Genomic DNA, 18,400 nt, shown 5'->3' with positions numbered 1-18,400 from the left:
AAAATGTTAGTTGAGAAACTGAGCTCTTTTGCTTTGTTCTTGTTTTGTTTCTTTTTAGAAAATTTAGTGAGCCATTGTGATATTTTACATGTGAATACATAAAGGTTTTAAATACAGATCGGAGGGAAAACGTTCGTACGTACTGATGTGCCCTCCATGTCTCAGTTTAGTACACAAAAGGAAAAAGTAAGGTGGGGAAGGGTATGGCAAATGGTCAGCAGAAATATATACAAGAGAAAAGCATTAACACAATGGCAGTCAGTATTCAAATACGTGAACAGAAGAGCTTCCTCCTTACCTGCTAGTGAACTCCGTGTGGTAATTAGGGAGTCACAGAAACATTGGAACTGAGGAGTGTAAATAGTGTGCAGCACAAAAAACCAAACACCCAGATTTTATAGTGATAAATTATAATTAATGATGCCACAGACTATAATATCCATAAATTTTTCTTTACAGATGAAAGAGAAGCCTTTGCGGTCCAAATCCTTTTCGGGAAGGACATAAAACCCATTATACTAAATAATGTTGGAATAAATTGTAGCATAATTAAATAACATTTGGATATTTCTGTGATATAATTTAGAAGAGAAATGACACTAACATGCAGACAGCCCAGATATCCCTGCTAAGGGTATCTGACTAATTCCTTCTCTGAATACAGATAATCCCTTGACCGTAAAATGGTGGGATTATGGGGGGAAAAAATAAGCAATACCGAGTTGCTCAGGTTTTGGATTTGACATTCCAACGTTTCTTTTTGCTGTAAGCAAGTGACTAGAAAGTAAGCTTGACGTTTTTGTGGCTGTAACCATACAGCTCTATATACAAGATGTATGGGCGGCTGCTCCGAATGATCTAACTCAGTTATAATACGCATTTACTTGGAGTAATAATGACTCTTGAGCCAGGAATAAGCAAGAATAAATAGGCTGGAGAAACTTCCCTTTCTTGTTTGTTATTGCTAGACTTCCATCACATTCAGGTTCTGGATACATCAGCACTCTCAGTTCCAGGTGCTGCTCTTCCTGCAGTGGTGGGGGACCTCCCTTCATCTTGCAGGCACGTACATGCCTTCTTGTTCTGCATGAGATGAATTTCCCACAACAAAGACAGAGAACACTAAAAAGCAGAAGTTCTGTTCTGAAGATGATCTTTTACAGGTGATACTTGTGGCAGTGGCTTAGCAGTGTCCAGTACTAACTTATGTTTATGAATTTTGTGAAAGAAATGCACTGTATTATTTACTATTGAATATAATATTCTCACTGGAATGGAAGGAGCTGGTACCTCGCAATCTGTGTCTGATGATATGTAAGCGCACCATTAGCGTGCACATTCTTTGCACAGATCTGAGTTTATGCAGAGATTTGTGAGTTTTAAACACTTTTAATCATAAAACTGCAAGAAAAACAGATAGTAAGTAGCCTGATAATAGTGCTTTTAGAGCTCGTAAATGATTAGGTCTTTAAAAAAAAAAAAGTAGGAGTAGGTTTACCTGGTTAACACTAGAAGAATTTGGCATGTTATTCAAGCTGACTTGAGCAGCTTTAATCAGGTGTTGTGCATGGACCTGCATGTCGGTGTCTGCCTGTCGCTGGCGAACTTTCTTTTCTTGGTTACTCCAGCTGTATACCACTTTCTCTTCACCTCTAGTCTATTGGGGTGAAGGAGCTTAAACGCAACGACCCTAAGAAGTGTGAACAGGCAAGAGTGAGATGAAATGAGGATGACGCACCAGGCACGAGGTGGAATAGGAGCCAGGTAATATTACAGGCCAATTTGCAGCATCCAGTGGCCCTGAAACAGATAAACAGGGATGTCCCCCTGGTAAAATGTATGTATAATATTTATGTGAAGGAGAAAGCAATGAAGTTATTCTGTGTCCTCTGGGAGCTGGACTTGAGATCTGTCAGGAAGAGTTTAGGTCGTGTGATCTGTTAGGTATGGCTGGTATGCAACAGACTCTTTGTAGTGTTAGAGGAGAGAACATCTTGAAATTAAACCCAAGTACTTACGTAAGTAAAAATGAAGTAAAATGTAATGATGTGAGTCTCTGTAACATTGTTTCATGAAAAGATTTACTTGTTCTTAGTGCTGCATATGTTTTTTCTTCATTTTTTGGAAATGAGTGTGAGTTTATGCAGACAGACTGGTTCAGAGCTTGAGTGGCTCGTGCCCGTGAAGGAAGCATGAGTCTCTATAATAGTAACAAAAAAACCTATTTAAATACTAGTTCAAAAGGAAGTGCTTTTGCAACTTAATGCATTTTCTTGTGTCTTCAACTGATGTAAGGAGGAAGGTGCCATCCGTATTTATGCTTCATTAAATTAGCGTAAAGAAATCTGAAAAATAAAAAGGAAAACTGCAACTTTCTTCCTTGTGAGTGCAAAGGAACTTGTCAGCGAGAGATGCTCTATTTAAACTTTGCCAACCAAAAATGTGTAACAGAAACAAAGCATAAAAGCTTTCATAAAGAATATAGAAATAAAGTCTTTTTCCTGGAGTCCAAAAGAAAGAAATCTCAATTATTCAAAGTCAGCAAACACCAAAAGCTTTTGTATGTGGTCCTAAATTCTGACACGAAGAGCAGAATTGCCTGCTACTAGGCTGGTTTGATATCTTTAATGATTCAGAAAATTGAATTATTAATTGTTCCTTTTTTCTGGAAGTGAGAAGCTTGTACTGTAACTTCTTGATAACGGTGGTTCTAGAAGTTCTGTTTTGGTTTACTTTACAAATATTGTTGCTAAAGATATTTATGGGTACCCCTGAGTGTAATTACGTTGTATCATAAATAACATTTGATTATTTTTCTGATTCTGTCATACATATTTTGCGGAGACTTTATCATCAATTCTTTAACTGTTCTGAAACATCATGAAGGAGACCCTTGAGCTTGTAAGCTCTTGTATGAGAAAGAGACAAATTTGTGTTTAAAATAGAATTTTATTGGTAGATATAGGCAAACATCAATGATGGTCATTATTAATATTCTTATACGGTATAAGTTGGAGGAAGAAAATAACGAAAGATTTAGCTTTAGCATTCATAAATAGATCAGACTTTTTTCAACCTTCTGCATACTTTTCTCTCAGTAGTGCTGGAGTCCTGCTAGAACTTAATGTGTTTTGACCAGAGTTTTCTAAAGCAAGCTTTTGCTCTGTGTGCTCAGTGAATGGCAACAGACTTAAAATATGTGGATCACAGAAAAGAATAACAGTTTAACTTTTTTGATATTTATCTGTTTTAATTATTGATGTTTAGACATAGTTTCTGTTGTCAAGGAATAATTTGGAAAATGCTTTATGTAGCAACTGATGCAAACCCCTGTGCTCACTCAATACAGGCTTTATATTTCGTTCCCTCAGTCATTATTCTAGGTCCCCTAAATTTACTTTTGTGTTCTTTTCTTAGAGAATTATATTGGTGGAGCTTATCTGTTAGTTGGACATTCAGTCAACTGAAAAATGTCTTCTTTCATATCTGTTGTCCTCTGGTTTTGAAAGTTGATCTATGAAGTATCTTGGTTGGTTTTAGGTTCTTCGGTAACAGAAGCTATTTTTTTCTTCAGCTATTTCTTACTTTGACTGGGAACTTCACAAGAGGGAAGCTTACAGATTATTGAAACAAATTCATGGAAGAGGCAAACTATTCAGCAGTCTCTCTTTTGCTATCAGCAAAAACCAAAAGAGATTTAACATCATCTGTTGTTTTCTTTATGTTCATTCTTAGTTGATATATTCTAAAGTGTGCATATGTGTGTGCATATATGTTGTTAATCCACTCTTTACATAATTCAAATTCACCTAAGACATCTTACTCATTGCAAACTAATCCACTACTCCAATGATAATTCAAGCATCCTCTAGAATCTACATTCTGTATGTATCCTTGGCAACTGATTTTAGGACAAGCTTACCTCTTTTTTTGTGATCTGGCTATTGGCTTTTTTTGAAGAACTGCATGGATGCATTTTGAACACTGGAATGGAGATAGATTAATAGCTCTAGAGCCATGGCATGCATAGTGGAAGTGTAGGTTTAAAATAATGCATCTATTAACAGCTTTTGGAAATACAGCTTGTAACTGGGGCAGTCTGATTAGTGTCCACCGGAGCTTTTCAGCGAGTCTAACACAGACAACATCACTTCTCTGATTTTCCTCCCTTCCTTGCTGTTCATTCAAAAGCACCCATTTTTTTTTCCAGTGATGTTCTGTTAATCCTCTTCTGTGGGATTTTTTCCTTCCTTTCACTTATTTAGTGACTATGCTCTGTTTCTCCCTCTGCATAGAAGTTAGAGGAACTTAAAATTCTTTCAGTTTTAGCTAACTAATTGTCCCAATGTGTTCTTCATTAAAACTGAGTCAGACGATGGAAACACCTGCTTAATTTGGTGTCAGGTTCTAGCTCTGTACACAAGCTTGTTAAATGTACAATTACCCACACAACCTAAATCAGTCCTGCCTTAGTTCCTTAGACAGCCATTGTTGGTTTTACTGTTGTGAAGTGTTTGCTACGTACTGGGATCCTTCAGCATGCTCATAATTTTAAGTGGAAGTTATGCATATAACAAGAATATAAGCTTGAAATAGAAAATAGTTTTGGGATCAGTTTGGCATTTTACGCTAACTGAACTTCCTTGACATGTTATGCACAGTGGGTAAGACCTCAGTGTCCTGGACACGCATGTCAACTTATGTCCATGTTTCTTTCTAACTAACTTTGTGTTTCTCGTGTTATCCTCAAAGACAGGTATTAGCTGTCTGTAAAAATAAGGAAATCTTCCAGGGAACCAACTTCTCTCCATGCAGTTTCCCTTGCAGAACTGATGATCATCTGAAAGACAGAAGTTTGAGTCAATATAATGCCTGAGTTGAAAATGTATATTAAGTATTGTATATTTAGCTCTAAATTGCTCAGACGTCATTATTTTTCCTCAGTCATAATAATGCCTCTTTGTTCTTTTTGGAAACAAAACAAAAATGTTTTCTAAAAAAAAAAATGGTATTGCAAATATTTATTGCCAATGTCATGTGGTATTAAATGTTATACAATAACTTAACAGTACAGATGGGGCAATTAGGATCAAGTAGTAAACCGCCAAAGCAGTGGGGAAATGTTACATCGGGAGCCCAGATCTACTCCTTTGATTCCCTGCTAATGCTGTTTTAAAGGGTGAAACTGTTGTACTGCTCTGATGAAGGAGAATACTTTATGCCATCGTAGATTTTTCTGAGAAATAATAAATGGATTGTATGCTACCTTTTTTCCCCCTCATTAGCAGGACCGGTTTGAGGGATCTAAACTGTCACTATTTTTAACAGAATTCAAGATGCTTTGGAATTCCTCTGAACATGACCTCTTTCCTCTCTTCCTTTGCCAGTGCCCCGTATCTTTGTGTATACTGAGCTATTCCAGGAAACCACAGCGTTGAGAAGCATGAAAATGGTACAGCATACTGGGAGAAAAGTTCACTTGCCAGCTTGTAGTAGGAGGGATGCATATTCAAAAAGGCAGACTGTAGCTAGCTACTGCTCTTCATAACTTTCTGCAACTTTGACTTTATTGTAGTGTGCTTTCCTGAATATAATTTCACAGAAAACTCAATTTGATCATCAGGTATGACCTGGAAAGTAGTTACATTTTTGAATATTGTCTGCTTGGCTAAGAGATGTTGAAATAAGTTGTCAGTTGTACTCCAGTCAACAGCTCTATTTTTTTTTTGTAAATTAGTCATCCTAAGACTATGCCTCTCCCCTGCAGAGATGTTTGCATAGAATATTTGTGAATCTTCGTATTGTGTTTGCTCAGTTAACAATTTCAGGACAGTTTTATCGGATGCCCGGGACACTTAATGTCCATAACTCTAGACTGAAACAAGCAGGAGCTGCAGTAGGCAGTGCCTCAAGGGAACACTTGTTTTGATGGATACATGATAGCAAGACCAGGAAAACAAATACATGGTCAGACAAATCAAGGAAGTCTTGACTTTCATGAGCATGAGACCAAGTTCAATTTTTAGGGCTTAATTATTAAAATACTTAACTTTGAACTCTTGCTCAGAACCTTGGGGATTTCTCATTTTCTAATAGCTCAGAAATAAGCACATTTTCTAAGCTTGCGTCAGTAAGACAAGGATTTGAAGAGATAGAAATAGAAGCCATAACATGCAAGAGAAAGGAACTACTATAAAACATCAATTTACAAATACAGACAAGGCCAAAAAAGCCAAGTTTCCCATTAAATGCTCTGGCAAACCATGTTCTCTGCTAGTAATTCTCACTTAGCTTTTACTGGATTCCTCCAGTGTGGTTAATTGCTCCATCTGTTAGGCAGCTAGCAGTTTGTCCTTTGCTCTTTTTCAACTCTGATCTGGTTGGCTGCAGTTCACAACAGCCTCTACACTTCAAATGTTTCAGGAGAAGATAAACGATAAGTGAAGTCTTCACTGAAGAAAATGGGACTCCCATGTGGGAGTCTTTCCTTTATCTTCCTTTTAAAAAAATATGGAGCTTGTTTGCTCGTAACTTCTCATATTAATGTTGTGGGATCTACATTTAGTCAGAATAACATCTTCCTGGTGACACTTAATTACTGGAAATATGAGTGGAGTTTGGTTTCCTCTTGCTGGAATGATTCTGCAGGTGGCGGTGTCATGTGCAGAACGCTGCAGAGCTCACTGTCTGTAAGCAAGTACTTTCTCTTCTGCTGTCGGTGATTCACAGCACCTTGATGCGGGTAATTCTGCCTCTCATCTGTGATATGCATTTTAATGGATCGGTCTTTTAGTTCATGTCCCCCATATATATGCTGCCAGAGGAATTTACATGTGAAAAGATTGTACAGTAAATAGTGCTCATGAGGCCATGTCAAATTTAAAAAAAAAATGTTTGAATCATGTAAATGTTTTTAACATTTTTTTGATTCAACATTGCAAACATTTACAGAGAAAAAAGAACCACTGAGGATTTGGATTTTCATTTGAATCCTTACCATAGCTTTTGGTTTTAAGTTGTGATGGTAAAAAGCCTTCCTTCCCCAACAAAAAACCTGTGGCTGTTGAAAGCTTGTCATAGTCCGATTTATCTAACTACCACGTAGTAACGGAATTTATTTGCCTTAACTTATGCAACTGGTTATCTCTTGGTGTATGAAGAGAGCCAGCTGAAGCTGATGAGCAATTGTGAGAGGAGCGGGTAGGATGGCTGGGCCAGACTGCTGTGCCTGGCTAACGGGAAGGGAGAAGAGGCAGCGACCGAGCCCTGACAGCGGCATGGAGCGGACCTGGCAAGAAGCTTTGAGCAGGAGTGCTGTGGAGCGTGCAAGTGTGCGCACAGACTGGGGCTGAGCAGGTAGAATTTCCTTTGCTTGTTATAGAGCATTTCTTCTCTCATTTCCTTGAGCCTGGGGATATTCAAGACCAAATTTGAATCAAACTTATTTATCTGTTGTCCTCATGCTGAAGGCCTTTTCTCTAATCATATTCAAACCATTTCTCCTTCAAATTATTTGTTTTTATAAGCATTTGAAATTATGCTGTCAGGAAGAAAAAAATCTTACATGAAAATTATTTCCAGGTATCTTTCAAGTGTATTCCCTTCTGACTCTGAAAAATACGTGCATAAGTCAGCTTTTTCATTAAAGCCTATTCTAAAGCTGCTCTGGTTCAAAAATATTTTTTTCTCTTTTCAGTTGGTGAAGCTGTATTTCTACCACTTTCCTCAGTAAACCCTCGAGTTCTCAGCCTTGAATTCTGGCACAACTCACAAGCAGTAGGTTTTGCAGTTCAGAGGGGAGGAGGGCCATCTGAGATTTTTTTCCCCTTCCTCAATGGGGAGGTATTTAGCAACTGACAAAGAAAATGAGGGCTGAAGAAGTTACAGAGTAGAGTTAGGAAATGGAACAATTCCTGTGATCCTAACTGTCTGAGGACGAACTTGTAACAAAAGTAGTTGGCAATTTGCTTTAGTTGGATACACAAGATAGGAAGAGTAGTTCTTATTTAAAAGGAATTCTTTGTAATGTAGAGGTTAAAAATATACTGGAACATCCCAGAAGATAGTACAGAAAGCTGCTTTGAGTCTGAAAGCAAAAAAAAAATAAAATCTGGACTTTTCTGTTGACTATGGGTTTTAACAGTCCAGAACTCAAAACAATAACTGCAAATTCAATATGCATAGAGAGAGAAAATAAAGCGCTGGCAGTTGTGGAAGGTCTCATTCATGTTCACAACTGAGCAGGAAAATGCTGATGCTCTCTACTTGTACGTGCATTTGTAGCCACTTGAATAACTGTGCTGTAACAACCTAATGGAGACCACTGTGTAGATCTTATTTATTGCTCAGTGACAAAAAATAACAAAAATCCAAACTGTTAAGTGCTTTGTGACTTATCTCATTGTTTCACTGGGAGCTATTCGGTATCACTGAGCAGCAAATGCTTACCATGGTTGTTTGTGTTAGATAGTTATTGTCAAACAAATGAGTGTTACTAGCCAGGATCAATTATTTTGATTCCACGCACTTCCAGTTATTATGTTTTTTAATCAAGAGAGTGAAATATAGAAAACTGAGTCTTTATAGTGATTTGCATCATGTTAATAAAAAAGACAGAAAATTGGATTTTTCAAATAATATGTTCCTGCATTTTTGCCTCCCTTCCCCCCCCCCCGCCTAAGTCTGGCAGAGGAGGCACTGGTTTTCTGTTGGTTTCTTTTGCTTATGCACAGTTGTGTCTTTTTACCTATGACATAGTTTTCAGAGCTGATATCACTTCTCTTTTCAGCTGCACATCTGGTGACTGCAGGTCTTAATTATAACACTTCTAATGATCAGCTGTGTCCTTTCTTCTTACAATGTGTGAAAACAGGATATGGACACCAAAGAGTGCTTTTGTTATCTCCAATCGTTCAATAGCACTGAAGCGTAACAGTGCAGAAATGAGATATTAAATCAGTGTCACAAGAAATGGTGGGTTTTCTTTGGTTTTTGATCAGTACTGAAGTCTTCTGTTCATTTCAGATTGACTTTTTAATCTTCTGCATCTTGGTATCAAGATTTTTTTTGCTGTGGATATTAAAAACTGAAAAGATTCAGATCCAGTGCTCTGTGACAGGGCTAAGATTCCTTCCAGTTTTTTTCTTCCCTACTGTTTAAATATTTTATTCTGTAAAATGATCAGTATGTTGGAAATTCATCTGAAGATTTTCTTAGCTGTTGAATGAATTTTTCTTTAATCTGCTGGAAGATTCTGCCTGCTCTCATGACACGTACAAATATTCACTGTGCGGTCTGTACGACTACAGCTGAAACAGTGCACAAAATGCAGACACTGCAGGCAGCTACAGCATAAACAGTGGGGCTTTGTAGTTGTGCAGCCACGTTTCTGTGGCAGCGCTGTGTCCTCAGTGCCATTTCAGAAATGGCGAGCAACATCATAGATTGCCACGGCGTTACCCCCTGAGTGTATGCATGCTTGGGAGCAGTTAAGCTTTGGAATGCCTGGAGATTGGCAAAAGGTAAAAACTAGGGGTTTACTTAAGGTACAGAAGATGTTTTGAACATCAGAGCCCTTTCAGGTATTTCTAGGAGGTCACTGAGAAGTGCTGGTTATTCCTGGATAGCTTACTAGAGTTATCTGTTTGATATTTTGTTGCAACTTTCTTTCCTCAAAATAATAAAGAACCTAGCCTCAAAGAAAGCATGATGAAAATGGCTGTCTTCCTTTCGTTGTTTACTGTCCTGCTTTGTTCCCAAATCAAAATCTCCTCTTCTTAGTTCCAGACATTCTCATTCATCTGTTTCGGTGTAGGTTAATTGGAGGAAAAAACCTTTTATATTTACGGTTTGGTAAGATGAGATTTCTGCCAGCTTGTCTACGGCTGATCTTTCTCAGTTTCATTGTTTGCCTGACAATTTTCTGGCTATTGACAATATCTGCTGCTTCCAGTTTTGTACTGGTGACCTGAATCATTAACGGATATAACTTAATCTTTCTTTGCTTTTTTGTCCTCTAAATCTTGTCCCTTGTTCTACTCTGTTCCTAGACATATGTCTCCAAATCAAAGTGGGCTACAAAAGTTTCTGGAACACCACCATGAAAGTGCAGTTTGAAGTGTATTTTAGCTTTTGGAGCATTGCTTCTTCATTGCTGTTTTTGTTCCTTGATGGTTTTAATCTCTGCACTTGATCATGGAGGGTGTTACTGAGCGTTCGTTGTCACTGTAGCCATAATAGCAAATGCTTCCTCGTTGTGCCTGCTGGTCTGAGCTTGCACCGGGACTTCAGTCCACAGTTGTGTAGGTGTGTGTGTTTTACTTGTGGCTTTCAGCAGAAATAAAGGAGTGTAGATTTTCTTTCTATAGCACTTTGGTTTTTTTAAGTTAGATGTTTTATATCTATGTATTGCACTCGTACTTTATCTTGGCTTTGGTCTGGTAACTGATTGAAAGCTGCTGTGGATGACTTTATTAAAGACATTTTTCTTTTATCTGATAGCATTGTTTTTTGAATGCTGAAACAATGCTTTCTCCTCTCGTGAGGACTGTGTTCAATAAACTGGAGCCTTCAATGAATGCTTAAATGAGAGCAGGCTTAATGTGTGCACTGCAATTTACTGTAGAATATATTCATTACTTTCCTTCTCCATCATTCATGAGAGCTTATCTATGATCCTAAGACACTTAATGGAAATATTTAATGGCACATACATTTGCTGAACAATACAGTGCTTTGGATATACTGTAGGTAGCTGAATGCACCGAAGTTGCTTGAATAGTAACTCCTGATGTATCTGAAATAATATGGTAATAACTGAAGATAATGTATCTCTAGGTGATTAATGTTAATGCAAGTATGTGATCTGTTTGTAGTACATTTTTCTATTTTTTAAAGACTTATTTTACAAAAAACTATCAAAACCAATTAGCCACTACATACGCATTAAATTCAAGAGTATAGACATGTAAACAAACTAATAAATGTTCATTATATATTGGGAAAAATCCCAAAGAAATAGCTGCTTTCTGAGCTCAGTACACAATCTGGGATATAAGGAGACTAAGGAAGACAGCACTGCTTTAAGAAATACATGGGAGCCTCCTTTCTGCTCTGCCTGCCCTGTGCTGTGAGCTGTCAGTAGTCGCAGACTACAAAATAATCAGAAGATAGTAACAATTAAACTACTGACCGTGCACTTGATGTATACTCTTGATGACTCTTTCAGTGTTATTTACTAGAAAACAGACCAAACAACTTACATTATGGCTTCTCAGGCTGCCTATCTTAGCAAAACACAAAATGGCAGGAGGACAGCAGGTACATTTTTTTGAGAAATAAGCAGTGTTAATTCTTAATGATGTCAGGAGCTGCTGCTGTGTCCTGGCACATTCTGTAGCACTAGTAATGGAGTGTTTTTTCCCCATAGTATGTTTCAGTCATATTAAAGAATAAACAACTTTTCCTATCAGATGCAGTTTTTAATACCAAAATCACATTTCACACAAATGAGGTCTGTCTCTTTTTCTTTTTTTTCTGAGGTCCTGAGCTCTGGTGTTGAGGGACATGGTATGTGCTCACCAGACTGTGTGCGTTTCCCCTCTGGTCTTGTAATCTTCAAAATCACTGTCAATTGCTAATACTCAGATATAGAATTGAAAGAAAATGAGAATTATTTTTCTCACTTGCTGGAAAATAACTTAAGAACTTGAAGCAGAATATTCAGAGTTAAAAATTTATTGTATTATAAGCAGTAAATCCATAGTTACATTCCTGGGACTTGTTTTCCTGCGCGTAGTGGCGTTTCCAGGGTGATGAAAATCGAGAGCTACTTCTACCGTATAACTTGTAGACTAGCACAAGAAAATCCAATTGAAGCCTAAATGTTATATATAAACTAAAGCATTATATTGTCACAGGTTTTCGTGAATTGGTGATTTGTTGTTCTTCAAGTTCTGTTGTTAGTTTGTGTTATGATTTTGATGTAACTTAATATTAAAAAGCATCTGACATGTGTTCAGAAAAAGTGGTTGATGGAAGGACTTTGGAAATATTTAAGACTGTTTCCCTATGTGGAGAGACTTGTCTTCCGCTTGGGCGTGGAGGTATGAGATGCACGGCTAGCCAGCTGACCTCGTGTAATTTCTGGCTTCAGGAAGCTTAGCCTACAATACTGAGCTGTTGCAGGGCGTCTTGCAGGCTATTTGTAGATGGTACTGAAGTCTTTGTTTGGGAGATGCTGGGGAATATAAATCTATATTATAATCAGTTTGGAACAGCAGTTTTCTGCTGCCTGCCTTCTCAAGGTACATTCTGACAATAGTGCAGATGCACTTCTAAAATAATGTAGGTGGCTGTTTACAAGTCTGCAAGCAACCTTCACTCCCTGCAACTGTTCTCAGGGAACAGAGTCAGTGACAGATGCCCTAGAAATAACTAAGCAGAGAGAGTTGTGTTGCTATGGAAGCTATTTTACTGCTTGATGCACCCTGTATCATCCAATTTAGAAGAGCTCTGAAGCCAGTCAAATAGCTTATTTTTCTTTCTGTTTTTTCTTTTCTTCCCCCTCCCCCCATTTTTTGATTAAATTTGCCTTCTGGGGGCAGAATCTACGAATCAGAGTATAGCCTAAGCAAGCTGAGACTTCCAGGAGCTATGAAGAGGTAATCTAAGCCTTGTTGTAGCTACTCAGCTGCTTGGCAGCTGCTCTGCCACTTTCCAAGGCTGCATTTAGTGTTCATTGTGTGCATGTTTTTTGAGGGCAAACTGCAGTTGTGGCAGTTGAGCTTCTAGGTCTGGTACAGACTTAAGGCAAGATCTTTTACTTCTGAGGGTAATTTCGGTATGTCAGTTTCCCAGGTATAAACAAACTGTTTCTTTCTCCCGCTCACTCTCTGCATAATCTTTCTAGAAGTGTTGCTACGCAAAACTCTTTTTAATGTCTTTTTATGACTAGCATGGATCTCCATTCTAAAAGCAAGCAGCAATGACTGAGCTGGAGCCATTGCTCCTCACCACTGCCCCAAGGCTGGGGCGAGACAGGAAGGAGTTCTGCCTTCTAGAAAGTAGGGCTTTTTTGTGTATCCTATTCTTATTTTTGTTGCAGTGAAACTGCTGGGTTCCAGGTACTCAGGGCAGAGGAAAGAATCGATTGCTGTATCGGAGCTAAGGAAGAGTAAACAGCATCACTGAGTTAACACCTTTATTTTTCATTTTTTCAGAGCTATGTAATCTTTACTACTCTGTTCTTTTTCTCTCCATTTTTCTTAGTGCTTGTGCAGCAGTGCAGTTATAAGTTTCTGTTACAGCTTTATGTTTTTGTAGTGGTGAGTAGCTGCTGGTTTTCCTGAGCCGGGGATGTCCGTGAGTGCCCAGCAGAGGTAGCACCAGGTTCTACTGGAAACTCAGAATAGCTGAAGCAGTTCTGTGTTAAGAATTTCAAAGAATATTTACCATATCTAAACAGTTACTGGTGACATATAGGAGATCTTGTTGTGATGTACGTTGACGAGACCTTATAATTAGATCCCTAGGGAAATGAATGAAATGGGACTCCATTCTGCCCTTTCAAATAAAATGTGGCCTTGCTAATTAATCAGTTTTAAGTATATCAGGTACAGTTATATCAAACTCGCCATTAGTGTTGGCAAAAATGTTGACAACTTCTGTTAAGAGCACAAATGAAGGTGAGAATGGCAGTAATTAATTGTTCCTTTACTTGAAAGTGGTGTTTTTATTTAAACCCATCCTCCTATTACATGTAGCTGCAAGCTTGTTAATGGCCTAAAACTTCTTGCTGCAATGCTCTTAAGTAGTTTGGGTAGATCACAAATGTTACTTCAATTAAATCTTAATAACACTGAGTTAGTGACTTTTTAATGCAGCTAGTAAAGGATTAATTCCTCTAGTGTGAGTAATGCTTTGTGAGACTGTGCTATGTATAAAAAAAAAATTATCTTCAGAGCGGCAATCCTAAGGCAGAGTGCAGCACAGTGTTCCTTTCTCTGCCACTACTCCTGACAAATTCAGCTGTGGGGGAGAACGTCTGTATCTCACTTCTTTACAATATGTGAAATACCATTTCAATATCCTCTTGCACAAACCTAAATGACCTGGACGAATTGTCTGTTTTCAACGTAAGCAGAGCAGAGGGGAACAATCGTAACTTCAATTTCAGTTCTTCACAGGGCCAGGGCAGATTTAGTGTTCTTTAGAAGTAGTAACTTTGCACATTAGATACTATGGTTTTAATTCAGCAGTAAACATTCACTGTAAATCAGGAATGGTGTTTGGTGCCTAACTGTAGAGGCAGTGGCAGGGCAAACATGCTAGTCAGTGCTGTCCGTAGTCCCTGCACCTTTGCTATGGCAGAATAGTGCTTAATATTCAAGATAGCAACAAGAATACCACGCTGATATCCCACATCAGCAAAACATTTTGCTACGTGCATAGCTGAAAAATACAAGCTACAAGACAAAAAGAATTTCAATGTTGAAAAGTTAAGGCTCGAGAAGAAAGTGATAACTGTGTGCTACGCAACCCATATGTAGGGTATGTATATTTGTGCGTACGTATGTATAAACTTTGTCCATTATGAATGTGTGTCCTTGAAGCACCATATCAAACCAGATGGAGCAGTCAGGAAACTCTGTTAATATCTTAAACTGTACCAGTGGAATCAGTTTCATGGTTTCCAGAGCCTCAGTGCTTGTGGCTTCACAGCTTGTACTGCACCTTATCTGTCACTCTGTAAGTGTTCTGACTGATAAATTGCAAAATTTGTCACTAGCCAAAAGCTCAAGCTAATTAAGAATTAGGTGTGTAGGTCTACTAGTCAACGCTTTGGACATAAGTTGGTGCTGCCTAATTCAGGATTTCTTAGTGTGTCCTCAGTTAGCAGGTGTCGGGCCCTAAGTGCAGCCCCTTCCCCTGTCCTAAAGGTTTGGCTGCCTCTACTCAAAGCCAGATTTGATGTGGTATAACTTTGTGACGTGGGATCAGACTGCTGTGAATGGAGCACTCTGAAACTTTTGAAAGCCTCATTTTTCCTTGGGAGCTACTTTTAAGCTCCATCTCATTATATTTTCTTGAGCTTTTTTTGCCTCTCCTGGGCCATTTACTGCACTGATCATGATCTTGACCCTCTGACTTTCATTCCAGGCTTGAATGCAGTTGTGTATGGATGGATGACAGTTGCTGGGGTGTGCCTTGCCCTGGCTGCTATTTCTGACCAGCTCCACTCTTCTTGCTCAGGTACTGTGGGGTTGTGCCCTGTGTCAGCAAGGACATTGCCTGTGCCTGCCAAGTCATGCTCGCTCTGGGCTGTCTGCCCATCCTTCTGCTCCAGGACACTGGAGCAAATACTTACTTCACTTTCATTTTTGATGCTAAAAATGATTTGGAGATAAACTGTTTCATATTTCCCAGGAATGAGTTTTTACAATATTTAATATCTGTATGCTTTTGGAACACACTAGTGTTTATGGTCTTCCTTGGCAACATCCAATAAGCCACACAAGGGCCACATTTTCCTCTCCCATCTTTGTTATATAAAAATGGCTTGTTTTTGAGTATAGTGAGAAACTCTTATGGTCAGACTTTGCAAACAAAATGGCAACTATTCAGAGAAGCTTGGAGAGGTAGATGATTAAAAAAAAAAATCTGTGGAGGTAGTCATTGCGAATCCTGTCCATCGTGGCCTTGTATATGCAAACTGTCCTTAGAACATCCACGTATGTATAGGGTTATGCCAGACTCCCGCTACTTGGTTGTGTGTACGACTTGTATTTCAAACATCAGTTCTGAGTTTAATTGTTTTTCCTCCTGTTTTAAAAATGAGATATCAGGGCACACAAATTCTTGCTGTATTTCTTAATAGTATTTGTACAATGAGGTCCCAGTGTTGATGGCTCAAAATAGGATTCCTGTATGAGGACTAAGGACTCACATTCCAGCATCCACCAGGTGTCTCAGCATGTTGGTGGACCAGAACTATAACAATTTGAAAATTAATCTGCATTTTTAATGACTTTCTTCTGATTATAGGATTCTCTACTGCAATGGAATATGCTGCAGAAGAAATGCTTGTTTAATATGGGGTTGAATCACTATAGTTATTGAAGATTAGAAGAAAATCTCAAATTATAATCATTTGTTGTTTTATTCTCTCCAGTAGAAAGTGTTTGTTTTTGCTATGCGAAAATAATTTGGTAGTGCTGGTCAGTTACATAGCGAAAAGATTTTTTTGACAGCAGAGATGGGATTGAATTGCATTCCAGTGCTTGACTTGAATAGTTTTATTTTTTTATTTTAAGCTGTAAATAATGAAGCGTGTGCGCACACACACACACCTTGTAAAATGTGCGTGGCTACAATACAACAAGCTGTTTCTGAGAAGCTGAGCCAAGCTGGTCTGAGCAGACTCTCACCAGACTAAACTTCATCCAGCGTGGGTAGCAGATGCTGTACAGCAAAAGGCTATGAAGTGGGAAGGAGACCTACAAGGCAGGCCAGCAAGGCTGTAGAGAGGCAGTGTGAGAAGTTTCATTTGAACAAAGTCTTGCACGCATGTCCTAATTGTGAAGGTTGAATGCCTTTTGAGGTGGAAGGGGTTTATGGCTTTTGACGTGACATCCTGAAGCAAAAATAATGCAGGCTTCTTTCAATAGCACTGTGTCTGCCTCATCTGAGTCTTTTTCCACTTCATAAAGAACATTAATCTCCTGTGTGGTGTGGCAAGGCTCCAGTTGTTTGCTCAGGAGCACAGGCACTGTCTGCCCCTGTAAAATCTTTTCCACGTGAAACATTACTCAGGTAGGGATAGTGGTTCAGTAGTTCCTCTATAGTATTTATTCTTAAGTCTCAAATGTGTTCTTACAGCAATGGAATAAAGAGGTAGGGAAGAAAAAGTTGAGAAGGACTGAGCTTGACCTAATTATATAAGAAAAAATCTTTCACGGAGGGATTTTGTTCAAGGAGAAAGGGATGTGCAGAGTCTTCACCAAAACTGTTCTCAGGATTGTAAACCTACTTCTGTCTGTGTTCCATTAGATGGGTCACGAGACTGAAATTTAGGGGTGCTTGGATCTCCTATAGCCCAGCTGATAATTTTCAGAAGAGCCTCTGTGTGCTTAACCCCCTGTCCTGCCCATTTAAAGGTTATTGGTTCTCAAGTCCGTGGGCTCTTGACTTCCAAGTAGCATTAGCTTTTGGAAATCATTGTGCAAGTTGGTCCTGATGTGCTGCATAGTAGAGAAAATGGCTTCGGTGATCTAGACATGACACTTGTCTTTAGAAAGAGCTGCCTTTTATTAAAATAGAATTCCTGCCACCTGGAGCCAGGCCCCTGCTTTAGGTTATAGCACATCTGCTGGGCTCTGCAGTTAGTGCCAGGGCCTTACCATGCTTCCCGCTCTGTTTCGTGAACTTTCTCTTTGTGCCGCTTCTTGTTGCCTTACAGCGCTTCTTTAGGAACTTCTAATTAGGGTGGATCTCTGTAGTTAGGGCAGCTGAGGAAATTAACATGTACCACAAGGGATTTATTTATTTTTTCAAACGTGTTAGGAAATTTGAAGATGATTTGATGTTCCTTGTAACCACAGAGTATGATCAGGACCTGGTTATGACAGCAGATTTTAATATTCATAATCATCATATTCATAATCATCATATAAAAAGTTTTACTCAGGAAAGATGACATGCATAAAATTTTTCCACCTAAGCTGAAATAAAACTGCATCAGGGAAATATATTTTTCTACATTTTATTAATTGAGAATAAACATGGTGCTGGTAAAATCAACAGTGGAAAGTTATACATCCCAAACTAGCAATCTTTTTTTCTGCCCTTCTATTAAACCAAGCTGAATTTCTTCTTTAGAGTCTCTAAAGATAAATGCAGTCTTTCATGCCAAGTTTTGTTCCTTGAAAAAGTTTTTATTTAGTAATAAGTCCTCTGGAAAAGAGGTTTACGAAGAAAAGTGCTGACACAACCTTAACCATTGTGGTGCAATTAGTTTGTGTAGGTTGTTTCTAATCCCAAAACAATAACAGAAAGCTGTCACATCAAACAAATTCCCTCTGTCCTTTGTATCATGCAGTCCCAGGATTTTAACTCTTTACATATGATTATGTCCACTTCAAACTTATTAATATCAAAATTGCATCCAGCTTTTTAATTTCAATAAATAAATACTGAGTTTAGAGTGAGTTAGCCAAAGAAAAAGCACAGAATAAATGTGTCTTAAAGGAGATATCAAGATTAATGTATGTGTTACACTCAACACTCAGTGGTGTGCAGTGCTGGTTTTTTTGTTTGTTTAAACTTTTACTTTTTTTTTTGCTCTGAGAAAACAGTTCTGTCTCTGAGGTGCAGGATGTAGCTTGGTTCTGACTGAGGTTTG

The 18,400-nt window shown here is 38.5% G+C and overlaps 1 long non-coding RNA gene across 15 annotated transcripts in view; it reads left to right on the top strand.

The window, feature by feature from the left end:
* Positions 1–18,400, top strand: part of LOC110405685 — a 382,975-nt gene that overhangs the window by 42,654 nt on the left and 321,921 nt on the right. Inside the window, exon 1 of one of the 15 annotated variants that reach the window (XR_002443053.1) lies at positions 15,164–15,252. The exons of the other annotated variants lie outside the window; for them this stretch is intronic. This is a non-coding gene — a long non-coding RNA (uncharacterized LOC110405685). Of the gene's footprint in view, positions 1–15,163; positions 15,253–18,400 lie in introns of those variants that run through there. 15 annotated transcript variants of the gene reach the window in all.

Source organism: Numida meleagris, chromosome 13, assembly GCF_002078875.1.
Source record: "Numida meleagris isolate 19003 breed g44 Domestic line chromosome 13, NumMel1.0, whole genome shotgun sequence".
NCBI classification, from domain to species: domain Eukaryota; kingdom Metazoa; phylum Chordata; class Aves; order Galliformes; family Numididae; genus Numida; species Numida meleagris.
The sequence above is the reverse complement of the archived record's forward strand: the minus strand, read 5'-3'. Positions and strand labels throughout refer to the sequence as shown.